We start from the raw sequence: 18,950 nt of genomic DNA, 5'->3' as shown, positions 1-18,950 counted from the left end.
CACACCCGTTGCTGTTCACGCTAAAGGCAGTCCCCAGACTGCGGGCAGAGAGTGCCGCATGGACGCAAGCAGACCTCCCCTGCTTCTCACAATCAATCCGCCAAGAAGCGAGCAAGCGAGATTACAGAAGCCACGGATGTGGTTATGGTGGTGCAGACCAAGGGGGGAGGGGGGCCTTATATGCTTTTGACTTGCTTTCTCACACATTTAGAGGCTTAAACAGCATTCATTTATTAGCTCACCTCTATAGGTCATAAGTCCAGACAGCTTGGCTTGGTTCTCTTAGAATGTCACAGGCCAAAATCAAGGGCAGGGCTCTTATTTGGAAGATTTGAGGAAATATCTGCTTCCAGGCTCATTTAGGTTCTCCTTTCCTTGCAGACTGTCAGCAGGGGTTGCTCTCAGCTCCTAGAGACCACACATCAGTAATTGTGCATGAAATCCTTCACACACTAGGAATGTCTCTTATTTCCACTTCTGTGATCAACTGGAGAAAACTTCCTGCTTTTAAAGAGTTCATGTTAGTAGATTAGTTAGGCTCACCCAGATAATCTCCCCATTTTAAAGTAAACTGGTTAGTAACTTCAATTACATCTGCAAAAATCCCCTTTGCCACATAACATTACATAATCATGGGAGTAACACGGGAAAGAGGGACCAAGAAGGCTAGCTCAGAATTCCCTTCCTTCCTTCCTTCCTTCCTTCCTTCCTTCCTTCCTTCCTTCCTTCCTTTCCTTCATCTTCCTGTAGAAAGAAACTGTCCCTCTATTGAGAGACATTTGTTCATATTCTAACTTTATGTAAGTAAAGCTATACTATATTAATCTGAAACTTACTTATTGATGTTCTGGGGCCAGGCAAGAATGATAAAAAGAATAAAAATTATAAAAATCAATCAGAAAAAAGACAGACAACTCAATTTTTAAAACAGGTAAAATAGGCAAGTTTTTTAAATAAAGGGACATTCAACTTTTGAAAAGATGCTAACCTTCATTAGATACCACAAAAACATAAATTAAAATTACAATGAGATTTCACTACAAACCATCAAAATAGCTAAAATTAAAAAGACAGAAATATCAAATATTGGTAAGATTATAAGTAAATAGAACTTTTTTTTTAAAATATATTTTATTGATTTTTTACAGAGAGGAAGGGAAAGAGATAGAGAGTCAGAAACATCGATGAGAGAGAAACATAGACCAGCTGCCTCCTGCACACCTCCTACTGGGGATATGCCCGCAACCAAGGTACATGCCCTTGACCGGAATCGAACCTGGGACCTTTCAGTCCGCAGGCCGACGCTCTATCCACTGAGCCAAACCGGTTTCGGCATGTAACAAGAACTCTTACACACTGCTGGTTAGAGTGTAAATTGATATAAGCACTATGGAAAACACCAAATAACTTTTTAATACCTACTAATGCTGGATGTATGTGTATACTATGACCCAGCTTTTTCCCTTCTAGGTTCATACCCCACAGAAACGCATATATATTCACCATAAAACACACGTTAGGATGTACACAACAGAGTTATTTGAAATAGTCCCATACTCAAAGCTACCTTAATGCCCATTACATTAGTTACCTATTGCTGCATTAAAAAAATGACTCTAAAACTTAGTGGCTTAAAATAATAAACATTTATTATCTCACAGCCTCTGAGATCAGGAGTTTGCGAGTAGCTTGGCTGGATAGTTCTGGTTCAGGGTCTCCCATGCGGTCACAATGAAGGTAACAAAGAGAGGACTTCAGTCATTTGGAGATTTAACTGGGGCTAGAAGACCCACACAAGTGTTTTCTGTTGCTCTCACAAAAATACTTTATACGCCTCTTGGCTTTGACTTGCCAGGCTCCAACCTCACCCTTCGGCACAAACCCCTCAGTCTCTGCCCTCCAATTACATTCTCCTTCTTCCAGTTCCATGCTCCCTCCACCCCCTACCCCAGTGTTCCATGCTCCCTCCACCCCCCACCCCAGGGCCTTTGCAGGAACTATTTCTTTTGCATAGAATGCTCTTCTCCCACAATCATCCAGTTAACTCCCACTCATTCTTTAGATGTCAGCTCAAATATCATTTCCTCAGGCAGACTTTCCTGATTCCATTCAAAAATAGGTATTTTCTTAACTGCTCTTTTCCACCATGAGCCCTTCCTCTATAACCCTTAACTGGGTTATAATTGTACACCTATTTGATAATTATTCAACTAACTGCCATCTCCTCCTCTAGACTGTAAGTTAATATTACGGCAAGGCCGTTTCAGTTCTGCTCACTTGTATTCCTAACATGTCACAGAGTGCAGTGGATAAATTCACTTGTATTCCTAGCATGTCACAGAGTGCAGGGGACAAATATTTGTTTTTCTTTAATGAATGGACAAGTGAGTCATGAAAGTCCTTAAAATTGTCTGGATGATACCAACAGGACAATTTTAGTTATGTGGATGAGTTCTCAGACCACATGGCTTGATTTAGAGTTCTCAGCTTTGCAGTCACTATAGCAAGTGTGGATTCTTTCCGTCCTCCAGTGGGCAGAGTGGGTTGTTTGAATTCCATATTCTAAGGCTTGATTCTAGCATCTAGTGCATTGTCCTCTTTCCCGTATTTCAGAACTTAGACAGCATCTATAACCTGGTCATTCTACCCACAAATGACTAGATGTCTTTTCTATCCCTCTCCACCTGGCCATCTCCTAGTCCTCCCTCAGAACCACTTGAAATGTCTCCTCCTCCATCAAACATTATCTGACACCCCCAGTCAGAATTAGTCACTCTTCTCTGCTCTATAGGATATTGTTATTCACACCTTCATCATAGCACAAATCACCTGTAAAATAATTATCCACTTATCTGTCTATCTCCCATATTGTACTTCTCAAGGATAGAAACCTCCTCTTCTCCATCTTTGGGCCAGCATCTCCACATGTGGCACCTGGCACATAAAGGGTTCACAATGAAGACTTGCTGAAATGAAACTAGGCGAGGGCAGTTTCATAGTACCCGGTGGAAAATATAACAGTGCTTTTCTTTTTCCTTTTCTGATGGTGTTGATCAGAGGTTCAAAACTACAGACACTTCTGAATATTTCTTTTTAATAATTTTTTTTATTGATTTTTTTACAGAGAGGAAGGGAGAGATAGAGAGTTAGAAACATCGATGAGAGAGAAACATCGATCAGCTGCCTCCTGCCCATCTCCCACTGGGGATATGCCCGCAACCCAGGTACATGCCCCTGACCGGAATCGAACCCGGGACCCCTCAGTCTGCAGGCCGACACTCTATCCACTGAGCCAAACCGGTTTCGGCTTAATAATTTTTATTTCTTGAAGAATTACAAATAGTATTACATATGTCTCCTTTTTCCCCCCCTTGACACTCCCCCGACCCCCACCCCCCCAGTGTCTTGTATCCACCGGTTATTCCTATATGCATGCATATAAGTCCTTCGGTTGATCTCTTAACCCACCCCCCCAAACCCGCCCCCGGCTTCCCACTGTACTTTGACAGTCTGTTCAATGCTGCTCTGCCTCTGCATCTACCCCTGTTAATCAGTCTATACTGGTCCCCATTATCTGTCCCAACCTCACTGGAGCCGGCCCAACCTCACCAGGGCCCAACCTCACCAGGGCCGTCTCGACCTCACCAGGGCTGTTTCAACCTCACCAGGGCCGTCCCGTCCTCACTGGGGCCCTCTCGGCATCACTGGGGCTGTTTCAACCTCACCGGGGCCATTCCGACTTCACCGGGTCCGTCCCAGCCTCACCGGGGCCGTCCCGACCTCACTGGGGCTGTCCCAACCTCACTGGGGCCGTTTCAACCTCACCGGGCCATCCCGGCCTCACCGGGGCCGTTTCAACCTCACTGGGGCCATCCCGACCCTGGATATTTCTTTTTAATGTTTCTGGACTCTCTCCTTCTGCTTGAATCTGTTCTGTTCTCTGCTATATCCTAAATGCCTAGAACAGTGCCTGGGAGACAACAACCATTTCACAAATAAATTTTGAATGAATGGATATCTTTGATCAGAAGGAACATCTACAGTGCAGCTGGGATATTTTATTTTATTTTTTGCCTGTTTGCTGTGAAGATAAGCAACATTATTAACCAACTTGACCTATAGAACACTTCTCTCAACAACACCAAAATACACATTCTTTTCAGATGGACATGCAGGACTGCAGTTTAGGAGAGCCATCTATGTAGGAAACAGACTTGAAAGTCATTAGTTTTACAATGATAATTAAAGGCTTGGGAGTGAAGGCAAAGAGTGTGCAGGATGAGAAGAGAGGAGGGGCCTATGCCTGAAGTATGGTAAAGGAAGAGGAATCAGCAGAGCAGCCTGAGGAATAGAATGAGTGTGGGTGTTATCAAGACCCTGTGCTTGAAACACAGGGAATGGTCCATGGAGTCAAGCCTGCATTTATTCATGCGACAACTCGGAGCACCTTGTACATAGCAGGTACTATGCAGGAGGCTGGGGATACAATGGGAAAAGAAAAAGCAAATTTCTACTCTACTCTCCTGGAGTTTACAGTCTACAGGGAAAGACAATCAAATAAATTTGTAATTATAAAGATGGTTTGGTGAGAGCATATATCACAGGAAAGCTATCTTCCCTGAGGAAGTGACATTTGAGCTAAATCAAGACAGAAGGGCACCAGATAAAACACCAAAAGTACAAACAACAAAAGAAAAAAACAGATAAATTGGACTTCATCAAAATAAAAAACTTTTGTGCTTCAAAGGACACCATCAAGAAAGTGAAAAAAGACAACCTGAGCACAGAAAATATTTGCAAAACATATATCTAATAAGGGACTTCCACTTAGAATATATTAAGAACTCCTAAAACTCAATAATAAAAATACAAATAACCAAACTAAAAAATGAACAGAGGATCTGAATAGACACTTATCTAAATAAGATATTTAAATGGTTAATAAGTGTGTGAAAGTATGTTCAAAATCATTCGCATTAAGGAAATGCAAATAAAAAAAACAAAATGAGGTATCACTTGACACCCAAAATTATTGTTAAAATAATACTTTTAAAATGGAAAATAACAAGTGTTTGTGAGTGTATTTGTTTGCTAAAACTGCCATAGTAATGGTCTCACAGTTTTGGATGTGTTAAAAGATAAAATGAGGCATATTAAAAAAAATTTTTAATATATTTTTATTGATTTCAGAAAGGAAGGGAGAGGGAGATAGGGATAGAAACATCAATGATGAGAGAAAATCATTGATCAGCTGCTTCCTGCAAATCTCACACTGGGGATCAAGCCGGCAACCTGGGCATGTGCCCTGACTGGGAATCAAACCTGTGACCTGTTCATAGTCGATGCTCAACCACTGAGCCATGCCAGCAGGGTGCATATTAAAATTTTTTCAAGTTTCTTTGAGCAAACATTGATCTGAATTGGGCAGCATTCAATCTAGCAGATAGCGAGGAGTTGTATAAAATGAAACACCTTGCCTGGCTGGCTTGGCTTAGTGGTTGAGCGTCGACCTATGAACCAGGAGGTCATGGTTCAATATCTGGTCAGGGCACATGCCCTGGATGTGGGCTCGATCCCCAGTGTAGGGCATGCAGGAGGCAGCTGATAAATGATTCTCTGTCATCATTGATGTTTCTATCTCTCTCTCCCTCTCCCTTCCTCTCTGAAATAAATAAAAACATTTAAAATAATTAAAATGAAACACCTTTAGAGGCAGAAGGAAGCAGGAATGAGAATGTTATTCTAAGCAAAAAGGCAGGTTGGTTACTGCAAGGTTACTTTTCTTTAGGGATGCATGGCAGGAGTCTATCAGGCAGATTAACTAACTAGTGCTGATCAGTGATTCCTGATTGACTGGTTTAAGATTCCATTTCTGGGAGAGCCAAAACTAATTAAGTCTTCATTTGGTGACATGGGGCTTAGCATAAGTGACTCCATTTTGAGTCTGTTATATTGTTTTTAAAAGAGGCCAGAGTCTGAGATCAAAGTGTCAGTAGGGCCATGCTCCCTCCATAGGTGCTGGGATGTGAATCTGTTCCAGGCCTCTCTCCCAGGTTCTGGTAGTTCCTCGGCTTGTGACAGCATAACTCCAATTTCACATGGTATTCTCTCTGAGTGTGGGTCTCTGTGTCTAGATTTCCCCTTTTTATAAAGGACACCAGTCATACTAAATTAAGGGCCCGACCTACTCCAATATGACCTCATCTTAACTAATTCTATCTGCAATGACCTTAATTCCAAATAAGTTTACATTATGAGGCACTTGGGATTAGGACTTCAACATGAATTTTGGAGGGACACAACTCAACCCATAACAGCAAGGATGTGAAGAAATTGGGACCTTCATACAGTGCTGGTGGGAATGTAAAGTGGTACAGCCACTTTGAAAACACAGTCGGGCAGTTTCTCAAAATGTTAAACATGGATCTACCATGTGATCTGGCAATTCTACTCCTAGGTATATAACCAAGAAAAGAAAAACATTTATTCATACAAAAAATTATACACAACTATTCATAGCAGCATTATTTACAGTAGTCAAAAGGTGGAAATTGCCCTAACCGGTTTGGCTCAGTGGATAGAGCGTCGGCCTGCGGACTGAGGGGTCCCGGGTTCGATTCCGGCCGAGGGCATGCACCTTGGTTGCGGGCACATCCCCAGTGGGAGGCAGCTGATCGATGTTTCTCTCTCATCGATGTTTCTAACTCTCTATCCTTCTCCCTTCCTCTCTGTAAAAAAATCAATAAAATATATTTAAAAAAAAAAAAGGTGGAAATTACCCAGATGTCCTGCAATTTACATATAAACAAAATGTGATATAGAATACCATGGAATATTATTTCACAATAAAAAGAAATAAAGTACTTAAACTTATACAATGTTATATGCCAATTATATCTCAATTTAAAAAAAAGAAGGAAGTACTGATACATGCCTCAGCATGACAGCATGGAGGAATCTTGAAAATGTTATGCTAAGTGAGAGAAGCCAGTCACAAAAGATCACATAATGGCCAGGGCCGGTTTGGCTCAGCGGATAGAGCGTCGGCCTGTGGACTGAGGGGTCCCAGGTTCGATTCCGGTCAAGGGCATGTACCTGGGTTGCGGGCACTTCCCCAGTGGGGGATGTGCAGGAGGCAGCTGATCGATGTTTCTCTCTCATGGATGTTTCTGACTCTCTCTCTCTCTCCCTTCCTCTCTGTAAAAAATCAATAAAATATATTAAAAAAAAAAAAAAAAAAAAAAAGATCACATAATGTATGGTTCCATTTATAAGAAATGTCCAGAATTTTCCAATTTATAGAAATGGAAAGTAGATTGGTTACTCAGGGCTGGGGAGATTTGCAAGGGGGAAGGGGAGCGACTACTAATGAGTATAAAATTTATTTCTGTGGTGACAAAGATGTTCTAAAATTATTTCTTTCTGGGGTGATGAAAATGTTCTAAAATTGCTGCAATGGTTGCACAACTCTGCATATACTAAATTGAATTGTACACTTTAAATGGATAAATTTTATGATACATGAAAAAAATAAAAAGAGGGAAGGGGACGAGCATTCCAGCAAAAAACAATCACCAGAAGGTGAGTTCCAGAACAGCAACAATGTTTGCCTGCTTTGTTTGCTGTTGTATCCCAGCACCAAAACAATGCCTGGAAAATAATAGGTATAAGAAAAATAGTATACATATATGTAGGTACAAATAAAATAGTATACATGTGTACATACATACACACATACTGGTGCCAAAATACAAGCATATATACGTTAGTATAAATAAAATAGTATATACACACACACACACACACACACATATATTTCATATATATTTATATGCAATGGGTGAAGGAAGAGAATATGGCTCATTAGAGAAACGAAAGATCAGTGGTGTGTGACTGAGCCGACCTGGAGAAGGCTGGATCTGATCAGGCAGCTCAGATTTGGATCTCAATTCTAAAAGCAATGTGGAGCTATTGAGGGATTCAAAATGAAGATGGATCAGATTTACATTTAAAAAGAATACCTGTAGCAGGGAAGAGTCAGTTAAGATAAGGACTGAAAAGTTGGATTTAACAACTAAGTTTTGTGACCTTGGACAAAATCAGTCTAGATGAAGAGATGGGATGACTAATTTTGGGAACTGGAAAGGAAGCAGAGCTGGCAAAATTAAACTACACTTGGTAAGGCCTCTCCATATTCTCAAGTCTCCAGGGAAACCGACCAAAAATATACTTGGCTTGAAAAATAACAAAAGACATGTTTGCATGCATATTCACATATAGTCAGTTCACCAGTTGATTCTGTTTCTATTCCAGGATTCCACACTTACCCTGACACAGAGGGAGGACCTATGGCTGCAGTTCTTCGGCCATTCTCTCCACCAGATGCTGTCCTTCTTTCATCACTAGCAGGGAGGACACAGAGAAGGCTGCCATCATCTGAGATTTGGGGGCAGTTCAGAAACACAATTTGTTTCTTTTTAGCTTTACTGGGCCTCTCATCTGGACTATTTACAATACAAACCCCAGAGGCAGACCAAATAGATACACATTCAAGCCCCACTCACTAAAAGGTGAAAAGTTTTAGAATAGGGCACCTGCCCCTGGAGTGAGAATCAAAAGGGCTAGGTTCTAATTCTAGTTCTACCAGTCACAGTAGCAAAACCTTGGGAAAGTAACTTAACACCTCTGGGTTTCCATCACCTCATCTCAAAAATTAAAGGAATAAACACATGTCCTGCCCTGATCAGAGTGGTTAGGATGAACAAACAGCCATGTAAGGATATCTAGATTTTGTGGGGCCTGAAGTTTATATCATTTCATGGGACCCTTTTAAGAAAAATATACAATTATAAACACAATTACAAAAACAAAATTAGGTACAAATGTGAACATGTATTTATAATGAGAAATTACATCAAGCTAGAATTTTTTAAGTTAACAAATACCCCCCAAAATCACACAAAAATTAATATATTTGTTAAGTTAACTTCTTGGTCTATACACTTTTGCCCCCACTACTTTTGGCTGCATATTCTTTAATGGCCTCAAAGGTAACAATTTTGTAATGCTTTCTGTGGAGAGAACAGGAAGATAAATCAGTCTTTTCTCTCTTGTGGTTGATCAAGATTTATTCTTTATTATTGCTAGTTTAGAAAAGCTTCTTACAGCTTCCCAATTCATTATTTTAGGCTGATTGTCAACTTGGGCAAAAATCAAGATTTAGAGATTTCACGATTCTTTTCTTTGTGAGCTATAAGATTTCTAGGATTTTCACATTTCTTGTGCAGTGATATTTTATATCTCCTCATTCTTCTGCTGCTTGACCTCTGGCACCTTCAGGTCACCATGCTTGTAATTCAAGCATGGAGTATTCCTAGAAGCCACCCCTTCACCGGGAAGGCTGGCAATAAGGTATTCAGGAACCTTAGGTAGGTAGGTAGATAAGTAGGTAAATCCCACTTAAATTAAGAATATACCCTTGCCCTAACTGGTTTGGCTCAGTGGATAGAGCGTCAGCCTGCGGACTCAAGGGTCCCAGGTTCGATTCCGGTCAGGGGCATGTACCTTGGTTGCGGGAACATCCCCAGTAAGGTGTGTGCAGGAGGCAGCTGATCGATGTTTCTCTCTCATCGATGTTTCTAACTCTCTATCCCTCTCCCTTCCTCTCTGTAAAAAATAAATAAATAAATGAATAAATAAAATATATTTAAAAAAAAAAGAATATACCCTACTCCAAAATGCCTACAAGCAGCCACTTCAATGCCCCCGGATAGGGAAGTCTCAGGGGAAAGACAAAAGCTAAAATATTTCAGTTTGGCTAATTTTATAAAAAGATGATCGTAAGGCCTCTTTCCATGCCATAGAGGGGGCCGGGCAAGAGAGGGCCCTGAAGGTGAAGTTTCATTAGCGTCAGGCAAACCACCTCTGCGACCACAAGACTCATTCCAAGGCTCAACCAACGTGGGGAATGTTACTCATGTTGGGAGGAAGGCGCAGCGGCCCCGGCTGTGCGCTGGGGAAGCAGAGATGACCTCTCCGACCTGGTTCACAGCGCGTGGCCGGCCCGTGGGAGCTGCCCAGGGAATTAAGCTGTGGCCGCTGCAGCGCAACCTTCCGTAGAAGACTCCGCTGAGCCAACTTCTCCCGGCTGCGGCCTCCCCTCTAGTCCCTGAAGGTACAAAACACTCCAACCTGCCCTTCTCCTCTGCAGACCCGCGTCTCCGGTTTCAAAAGGGGCGCGCTCCCTCACTCCCGCCCCTCACTTCCGGCCCGGAAGCCCATTGGTCCCGCCAGGTCTCGCGACATCGCGACTTCTCGCCTGCCCGAGCCGCCCGTGGACCGCCCCCCCCCGCGGAGGTGCAGGGGCTGATTGCTCCCGGGGGTGATGGGGACGGAGCTCTTAGCCCAACCCGTTTCCTAGCAGCGTGGACGGGGCTATGCAGGCCCCCGGGGCCCTAAAGGTTCAGATCTGAAGCCGAAGGGCAGGGAACCGCCTTCCACGCCGTGTGCCGCCGGACCCCGGCCGGGTGGAGTTCTGCCGCGTATGGGGGGGTGGGGGGGTGATAGGCACTCAGATACGAATGACTGACTGCCTGTTCTAGGCGCTCACAGGGTGCCAGACACCCGGCTCTACCCCCGTCCATCGAATCGAATCCCCACAGTAACCCCGAGAGAAAGGTGTGTTTTTAGACTCTCATTATACAGAGCGGGGCACTGAGGCTCAAAAGGGAAGGAGCCTGAGGAGGACCACAGAAAGGAAGCAACCAACATTCAAACCTAGACAGCCCTGACCCCAGCTCTGAGGCCTCATTGCTGTGGTGGGGCAGTTTGTTAGCATATCCCGCCACACCCTATTCTTAGTGAAATGCGTCCCAGTTTTGGACTCACACAGAATAAGGTTGGAATGAAAATCCAGACACTTTTTATGTTGTGTGACCTTGAGCAACTTCCTTAACTTTTCTGAGACCCTTCAACAGACAGATGGGAATAATAATACTTCCTGGGATCATTGTGAGTGCTGGGTGTCTGTTCAGTACTCCAAAATAAACACCCAAATGAATGGAAGCGACTGCTAATCTTTTTATCCCCTTACATGTGGTACAGTGTTCGATGTGTAGGAGCTGCTGTTATAAACCATAAATGAATGAGTGAATGAATGAATGGAGGGAGAAATGAAATCCGACCTGGCAGAGTAGGGTATCATGATGCTGAGCCACAGGATGGTCATACTCAGCCTCACACCATTCCAGATAACACTCCTCTCTCTGCTCTGTGTTGTGTACCCCTTCCTCTTTCATGAAGAACTTTCTCACTCAGGGTGATGAACTCTTAGGGCCTCTGCTGTTCCTCCCTGCAGTTTGGCATCGACCACAGTCCCCTGGCCCACTAGACTTGTCTGTTCATGCCTGAACCCCAATTGTGGGCATGGTTTTCATTCTCTTCCAAAGGATTCCTGATGCCATGCAGGTTTAAGGGTTCTGGGCATTCTGCCTCGAGGGGGCAGTGTTACCTACAATCATGAGACAACCCAGCCCATAGCCCAGTTAAGAAGCCCCATTACAGCCAAAACCGGTTTGGCTCAGTGGATAGAGCCTCGGCCTGCAGACTGAAAGGTCCCAGGTTCGATTCTGGTCAAGGGCATGTACCTGGGTTGCGGGCACATCCCCAGTGGAAGATGTGCAGGAGGCAGCTGATCGATGTTTCTCTCTCATCAATGTTTCTGACTATCTCTCTCCCTTCCTCTCTGTAAAAAATCAATAAAATATATTTAAAAAAAAAAAGAAGCCCCATTACAAAGATAGCATCAAACTCATGCTACATATGAGGAGGGTAAGGCTCAGATGTTTAAGGGCTTTGTCCAAAAACAGATAGTTCATAAGTGTTAAGAATTAGACCTTGGAGTGCCATTTAATGCAGGTCTAGAAGGCTGGGTATATCTTAAAGAGACTGAAGTGGACCAGATGCATAGATATTTTACATATCGACTCCTCAAAACCACACCAGGAGATAAGTGTTTTATTTCCATATGGAAAATGCAGAAACTGAATTCTGGAGAAATTATGTTGCCCAAGGTTACAAGGATAGTGAGAGACTAAACTAGGATTCAACCTCTTCCATCCCACAGCCTGACCCCAAAGCCTTTCTCTTTCCTCTGCCCTGTGCCACCCTAAGCAGAGGGATCTTGACAAGTGCAAATATGAATGGGCATGTGGGTAGGATAGGACTGGGGGGAACATTTCAGAGAGAGCAAAACATGTACCACAAAGGGGCTGTATCGGTTTTCTGTGTAACAAACCACTCTAAATTTTAGTCACTTAAAATAACAATTTATTATTATCTCTCATACTCCTATGGTTGACTATACTCAGCTTGGCAGTTCTCACTTAGGATCATATGGAGCTGGAGTCATCTAAAGGCCAACTGGGCTGAATGTCCACGATGACTTTTAAAATCACATGTTTGGCACCTCATCTGAATGGGCTGGAACAGATGGGGATTGGCCAGGCATTTTTCTCTCCACACAATCTTTCCATGTGACTTGCTTAGGCTTCCTGATAGCATGAGACTACCTCGTGCTTAGGTGGTCTCAGAGTAGATAGACCTCATTCATGGTGTCTGCCTTCCCCCAAAGTAAACATTCTAAGAGGCTGAGGCAGAAGCTGCAAGACTTCTTCTTTTTTTTTTTTTTTTTTTCAATCCTCACCCGAAGATATTTTCCCATTAATCTTTTAGAGCGAGTGGAAGAGAGAGGGAAAGACAGAGAGAAACATCGATGTGAGAGAAACACATTGATTGGTTGCCTCCTGCACGCACCCGGACCAGAGTGTGGCCTGGGGAGGAGCCTGCAACCAAAGTATTTGCCCTTGACCAGAATCAAACACAGGACCCTTTGGTCCACAGGCCGACACTCTATCCACTGAGCCAACCCGGCTAGGGCTGCAAGACTTCTTATGACCTCTCTTTGGAAGTCATGCTGCACCACTTTCACAGCATAAGTGAAAATGAATCACAGGCCCAGCCAGATTCAAGGAGAATGGATGATACATGGGTATGAATACCAGGAAGTTTGGTTCAATGATCTTTGGAGATAAGCTGCTACAAGAGGCTGAGGCAAGAAGGATCAACTGAGGGGACTGCATATAGTCCTGTTTTAGTGCAGCATGGTGTGCAAGGGAAAAATCTGGAAGTGGTCATTTGTGGAAGATGGTGAAGGGCTTCAATGACATGCCCAGGAACCTGTATGTGGGTACATACTGGGGTCATCAGCTGCCCAGCATCTGAGTCTCCTTCCTTTGTTGGAGGGTCCTCTTTAATGGAAATCTTTAATGGGAAGTCAGATACTTGCTCCCTTGACCCCTGACAAGAAGGCCACAGAACTGTGCCTTCAAAAGTGTGCCAAATCATTGATCCCACTCAGGACTATGAATCTTCAGTAAGTGACCCAGGGAAACAGAGAATTGTTTGTAATTCATCCTAAAGGCAGCAACAGCCAGATCTCAGGGTGGTGATGGCTGTGTGAGAGACGGCCCCCAGAGCCCAGGGCAGCAGCCCCCTTATCAGGCTGCTCCTGGGGCAAGACCTTTCTGAGGTTCTGGCTGCTTAGCTTCTCTTGGTTCCTGTCTATTTCCTGATCCTGATTCTTGAGGCTACCCATCAATTCTGCAATTATCTGATATCATTCCAGTAAATTCCTCTTCTACTTAAGTGAAGCAGAGTCCATTTATGTTGTTTGCAATTAAGAACCCTGATTGGTACAAAGACCCACTGAATGCTTCAGCCAGAGGAAATAACATGATCAGAGCACTTTATGGGAGAGAAAAATAGAAAAAATCTGATAGAGGTGAATTAAAGAGGAAAAAACAGGAATGGCAGAAGTCAGTTAGGAGGCTGTTGTGACATTTGAGGTGTGTGATGAACTACAATATTGACAGTGCTGATGAAATAGGAAAATGGGCAGTTTTGGCCACTGATTGAATAGAAAGAAGAGAAGGGAAAGTCCAAGTTGGCAGGAGTTTTGAGCCTTAGAAACTAGGAAAATGATGGTATTACAAAGAGAAACAAGCAAGTCAGGGAGAACTAGTTTGGAGAAGGAAACCATTCATTTATTCAACAAATATTAAATGCCTGCTCTATGCCAGCAACTGTTCTAGGCAGCGAAAAGAAATAGTAACATAACAAAGTTTCAGTCCTTAAATTAACAAATACATACATGAGATAATGAAACTGCCTTATTAAAGCTTTAGTTTGTGGAGCCACAGACACACAGCAAAGCATGTCTAGCTGGCAGCCGGAACTTTAAGAAAGATCATAGGGCCCTAGCTGGTGTGGCTCAGTGGATAGAGCGCTGGCCTGCGGACTGAAGGGTCCAGGGTTGGATTCCAGTCAAGGGCACATGCCTGGGTGTGGGCTCGATCCCCAGTAGGGGGCGTGCAGGAGGCCGCCAATCAATGACTCTCATCATTGATGTTTCCATCTCTCTCTCCCTCTCCCTTCCTCTCTGAAATCAATAAAAATATATTTTAAAATAAAAATAAAAGAAAGATCATAGGAAGAAAGGCTGGTCCTAAGTACAGATTGGTAGTCATTCCCAAGGACATTCATTCACTCACTCACTTATATTTATTGAGTACTTACTTATGTAGGCAGTACCCTTCTTGCTATAGAAATACAGCAAAGAGAGAGAGAGAGAGAGAGAGAGAGAGAGAGAGAGAGAGAGAGAGAGAGAGAGAGAGGAGCTCCGCTTTCATGGAGTTGCCATTATAGAGTGTGTAGGAGATGGTAAACAAATACACAAATATATCAAAGATGTGATGTGTACTGTGAAGAAAAATAAAGCAAGTTAAGAGTAGGAGGTGGTTTGCTATTTTACATAGGACGAGCATGAAGGCCTCTCCTGTGAGGAGATATTTCAGTGAAGTCCTGAATGAAGAGAGACAACATCCATGTGGTTATCTGAGACAAACCTATTTCAAGCAGAGAGAATAATGAGTGCAAAGGCCCTGAGGCAGGATAATTTGGTTTGTTCAAAGAACTGCCAGGAGGCCAATGTGTTGAAGCAAAATGGATGAGGGCGAGAGTAGGAGGAGGCGAGGTGAATGTGGTCAAGGGAGCCAGATCTTGTAAAGCCTTGTGAGGCATTGTAAGTAATTTGGCTCTTGTTTTGAGTGAGAAAGGAAGGCTTTAGAGTTTTGAGCAGAGGAGGCACACTATATGACTAACACTTTAAAAGGATCACTCTGGCTGCTGTGTACAGAATAGATGACAATGGGGGTGGGGGGACAAGGGCAGAAGCAGAGACTTACTCAGAGACAACTGCTGTCATTCAAAACAAAGGAGGTATGGACCAGGATGGTAATGATGGAGGAGATGACATATGAGTAGACTCCAGATAGAAACTGAAGGAGGACCACCAGGATCTGCTGATGGTTTGGATATGAGGTGTCAGAAATATAAAGGAGTCCAGTGACTCCAAAGTTTTCAACAAGAATAGCTGAAAGAGCAGTTGCCATTTACTGAATAGAGAGGATGAGAATTATATCTAAAGTTTCAAGAGAGAGTAAAATTGTTGCTAACCTTCCTTCCTACCTGCCTTTCTGAATAATTTAGCTCAAAAGCCATGATGTGGACCAAGCAAAGCAACACATCTATGTGGGGGCAGAGGAAATATTGACTGACATAGGTTACCAAGGCCAAGATGGGAGAAGATGACATCTGCAAGGGAGTTGAAGGGGGTAGCAGCAGTGGTGGAGAATAGGTTAATTACAAAGGAATTAATCCAACCAGGAGGGAGAAAGAAGCTACACAAATAGGGAGAAAACTAGAATAAATCCTGTGGTACTGGATTGGAATTGAAGGTATGTGAACTCATGATTTTCTACATAGAAAAATTGATAAATGATAAATAGATATAAATGTGTGATCAATCATGCTTTTATTTCCTAGCACTGTCCACTGAGAGACAATGAGCACCCTTAGCACCCAGATCTTGACTTCTAACGATTATTCTCCATTAAAAGAAACAAAGGTCCCCTGGGAAAAAATGGCTGCTTGCAGGGCTGGAGCAGAGAAGGTAGAAGATGAGCCCGGAACATCTGGTGCCAGAAAGTAAGGAAGTGCTCAAAGAATTATGGTGACAGGCGCCAGCTTGGCAGCTGGCCAATTCTGGGAGATTTTGAGCATGAATATAAATAATGAGGCAATAAGTAAAATACTCACATCTGTAATATTGCTGCCAAAGATACATAACCCCAATCTAATCGTGAGGAAACAACAGATAAACCACAATTGAGGGACATTCTTCTTGCACTAGGTCTGTAGTCTTCTAAACTGTCCTAACCATAGAAGCAAAGGAAGCCTTAGAAATTGTCTCAGACTGAAGCAGTGAATAACTCGGGACTGGATCCTATCATCATAAGCCAACTGATGAAAGTCCAATAAGGTCTGGGGGTTAGAGAGTATTAATGTATCGATGTTAAGTTCCTGATTGTGAGCATTGTATTGGGTTATGTAAGAGAATGTTGTTATTTGTAAGAAATATACACTACAGTATTAGGGGTGATGGGGTATCCTGTAGGCAACCTACCATCAAGTGGCTTCAGGGAGGGGAAAGTTCTTTGTCCTATTTAACTTTCTGTTACAACAAAAGAAAAAAGACAAAGAAAGAGTGAATGGAACCCTTGAGGCAGTAGAGAATGAGAGGAGAGCCAGGCAGTATAACATCAAATACCTGGTATGTGCACTAAAAGGTTGAATATGTCAAAGCAGAGGACAGTTAAGAATGTGCAGTGTTGCAAAGACATCAAAGAGGATCAAGACTGGGGAAAGGTGCCCTGACCAGTTTCACTCAGTGGGCAGAGTGTAGGGCCTTGGACTGAGGGGTCCCAGGTTCGACTCCAGTTGCAGGAGGCAGCTGATCGATGTTTCTAACTCTCTTTCTCTCTCCCTTCCTCTCTATAAAAAGTAAAAAAAAAAAAAAAAAAGGACTGGGAAAAGGCATTAAAACGTAATTTTTTTATATTGGGAATTATGGCAGCATCTTTATACATTTGCAGTACAATGGAAAATAAATCAGCTAGTCCATTCACAGCAATACTGATGTATATATGGATTTGAGGACCCTTCTAACAATTTCTTGGGTTTTCTGAGCCCTGAGATTCAAAGGTTGGAAACCTGCTTTCATTGCAATCAGTATGATTTTAAGAAGAAAATCCCAGTGACATAATCATATTAGCTCTTTCCAGGCTGTCAGGTTTCTCTAACACCTAGTTTTAAAAATAGTCTTTCTTAAATTTGGTATATTATAATGATGTAATTTGATGCTCACAATTTGGGCAAAAATATCCTGGATGTGGAATTATTATTGTACCCAAGTAATATATGTTCATTATGGACAAATGAATAATGTAGATTAAAAGGAGACAATTTTATTTATTTATTTTTTATTTTTTTTATTAATAAAATCAATATATATATAATCCAACTCAGAACCTTTCTTCCCAAGCTGTTCATCCACCCTATTTCTGTTAAGAGAACCCCATATTCTCAGAATCTAAGGGCTGACTTTTTCACAAGGACATAATGTCACCTTCCTCTCCCTTTCAACATGATTTCCCTTCCCTACTGGCAGGTCTAAGCAGTCTTCTCCCTCCCACCCCACCGTCAGTGTTTCATAAAGTCTTAGTAGATGAGCATTTCAGAAGGGAAGCTCATTCTTACAGGTGAGAGAAGATCCCAGTCCCTTCTAATTCAACCAGTCACACTGGAGTTGCAAAAGGTGGGTCATTCCAAAAAGAGAAAGGGAAAAGAACAAGAGAAAGAACCATTCTTTTAAGGTTTTGTTTCTCCAATTGCTACCCATTCGCACTGAACCCTCTACCATCCATCTACCCTGTTGTTTGTCTTTGACCATCCCTAGAGACTCCATCTAGTAGGGGAGGGGGCATTGCACTCTTTATTTCTATTAGTTACACTGTGCTTTTAACACATGACAGTCCCTGTAGAGTGGGTGCAGTCCATGGTGAAGTAAAGGGGCAGGGAAAACTTCAGAGAAAAGCACAGCAAAATACTAGTGTTCTGGAAGAACTGCAATAATAAAATAGAGATTAGGATGAGATAAGAAGTAGTCAATATACCCATAACTCTCCCAATATTCTCTCTTGATGTTCTCACCATCTTTTAATCTAGATAAACATGTACACATGGTTATGCTAGGGTGAGGTAAGGGTAGTATACAGGTGTGAAAACTCATCCAAGAGGTTTTTGAGCCTGAGTCTGAGATACAACTGTTCAACTTGCTTTGCGGAGAAGAAATCTAAGAGGATGAGGTCAGAGGAATGGGATGGAAAACATACACATGGTGCAACTTCTTCACTAAGTTAGGCAACCTGCTCTCTGGAAAGGGACTATTAAGCCAAGACTTTCTTCCAGACCGAGGCTGACCAGAGATGCCTTTTAGTCCACAGGGAGTTATCCTGTGATTCTTTCAGAGTTTGAGAAGGCTTCTCAGGAGCTAGGCACACATAACCTTATTCCCTGTCTCTTCTTGCCAATTTTCTCAGGGGAATATTTCTGAATGTTAGAGACATGGAAAAAAATGACATAGTCTCCTTTTCTCTCTCCTCCTGTAGGGATTTCACAATTGAACTGCAGGGGCCCTATAGAATTCTTTCTCTGTCAGTGATCAACAAGAGGCAAATGTGAGTGCCTCAGCTCTCTCACCTCAACAAGTGGTCCTAGTTGAATCTACCAGAAAAAAGAAGGTGATTGAAACCCTCTACTTTAGGCCCTAAAAAAAAGAGAGGAGAAGAGTGGAGATTGGTTTGGCTCAGTGGAGATTGGTTTGGCTCAGTGGATAGAGCTTCGGCCCGGGGATTGAAGGGCCTGAGGTTTGAATGCAGCCAAGGACGAGAGAGAGAGAGAGAGAGAGAGAGAGAGAGAGAGAGAGAGAGAGA

The 18,950-nt window shown here is 42.8% G+C and overlaps 1 long non-coding RNA gene across 1 annotated transcript; it reads right to left on the bottom strand.

The window, feature by feature from the left end:
* Positions 1 to 233: 233 nt before the first annotated feature.
* On the bottom strand, positions 234 to 10,254 carry LOC118662198. Its single transcript, XR_004969620.1, has 4 exons — positions 10,192 to 10,254; positions 8,328 to 8,436; positions 2,830 to 2,934; positions 234 to 408 (listed from the first exon to the last, which is right to left on the bottom strand). It is a non-coding gene; the product is annotated as an uncharacterized LOC118662198 (long non-coding RNA).
* Positions 10,255 to 18,950: the final 8,696 nt, after the last annotated feature.

This window comes from Myotis myotis, unplaced genomic scaffold, assembly GCF_014108235.1.
Source record: "Myotis myotis isolate mMyoMyo1 unplaced genomic scaffold, mMyoMyo1.p scaffold_m19_p_8, whole genome shotgun sequence".
NCBI classification, from domain to species: domain Eukaryota; kingdom Metazoa; phylum Chordata; class Mammalia; order Chiroptera; family Vespertilionidae; genus Myotis; species Myotis myotis.
Note: the sequence above shows the minus strand (reverse complement) of the source record. Positions and strands in the feature narration are given on the sequence as shown.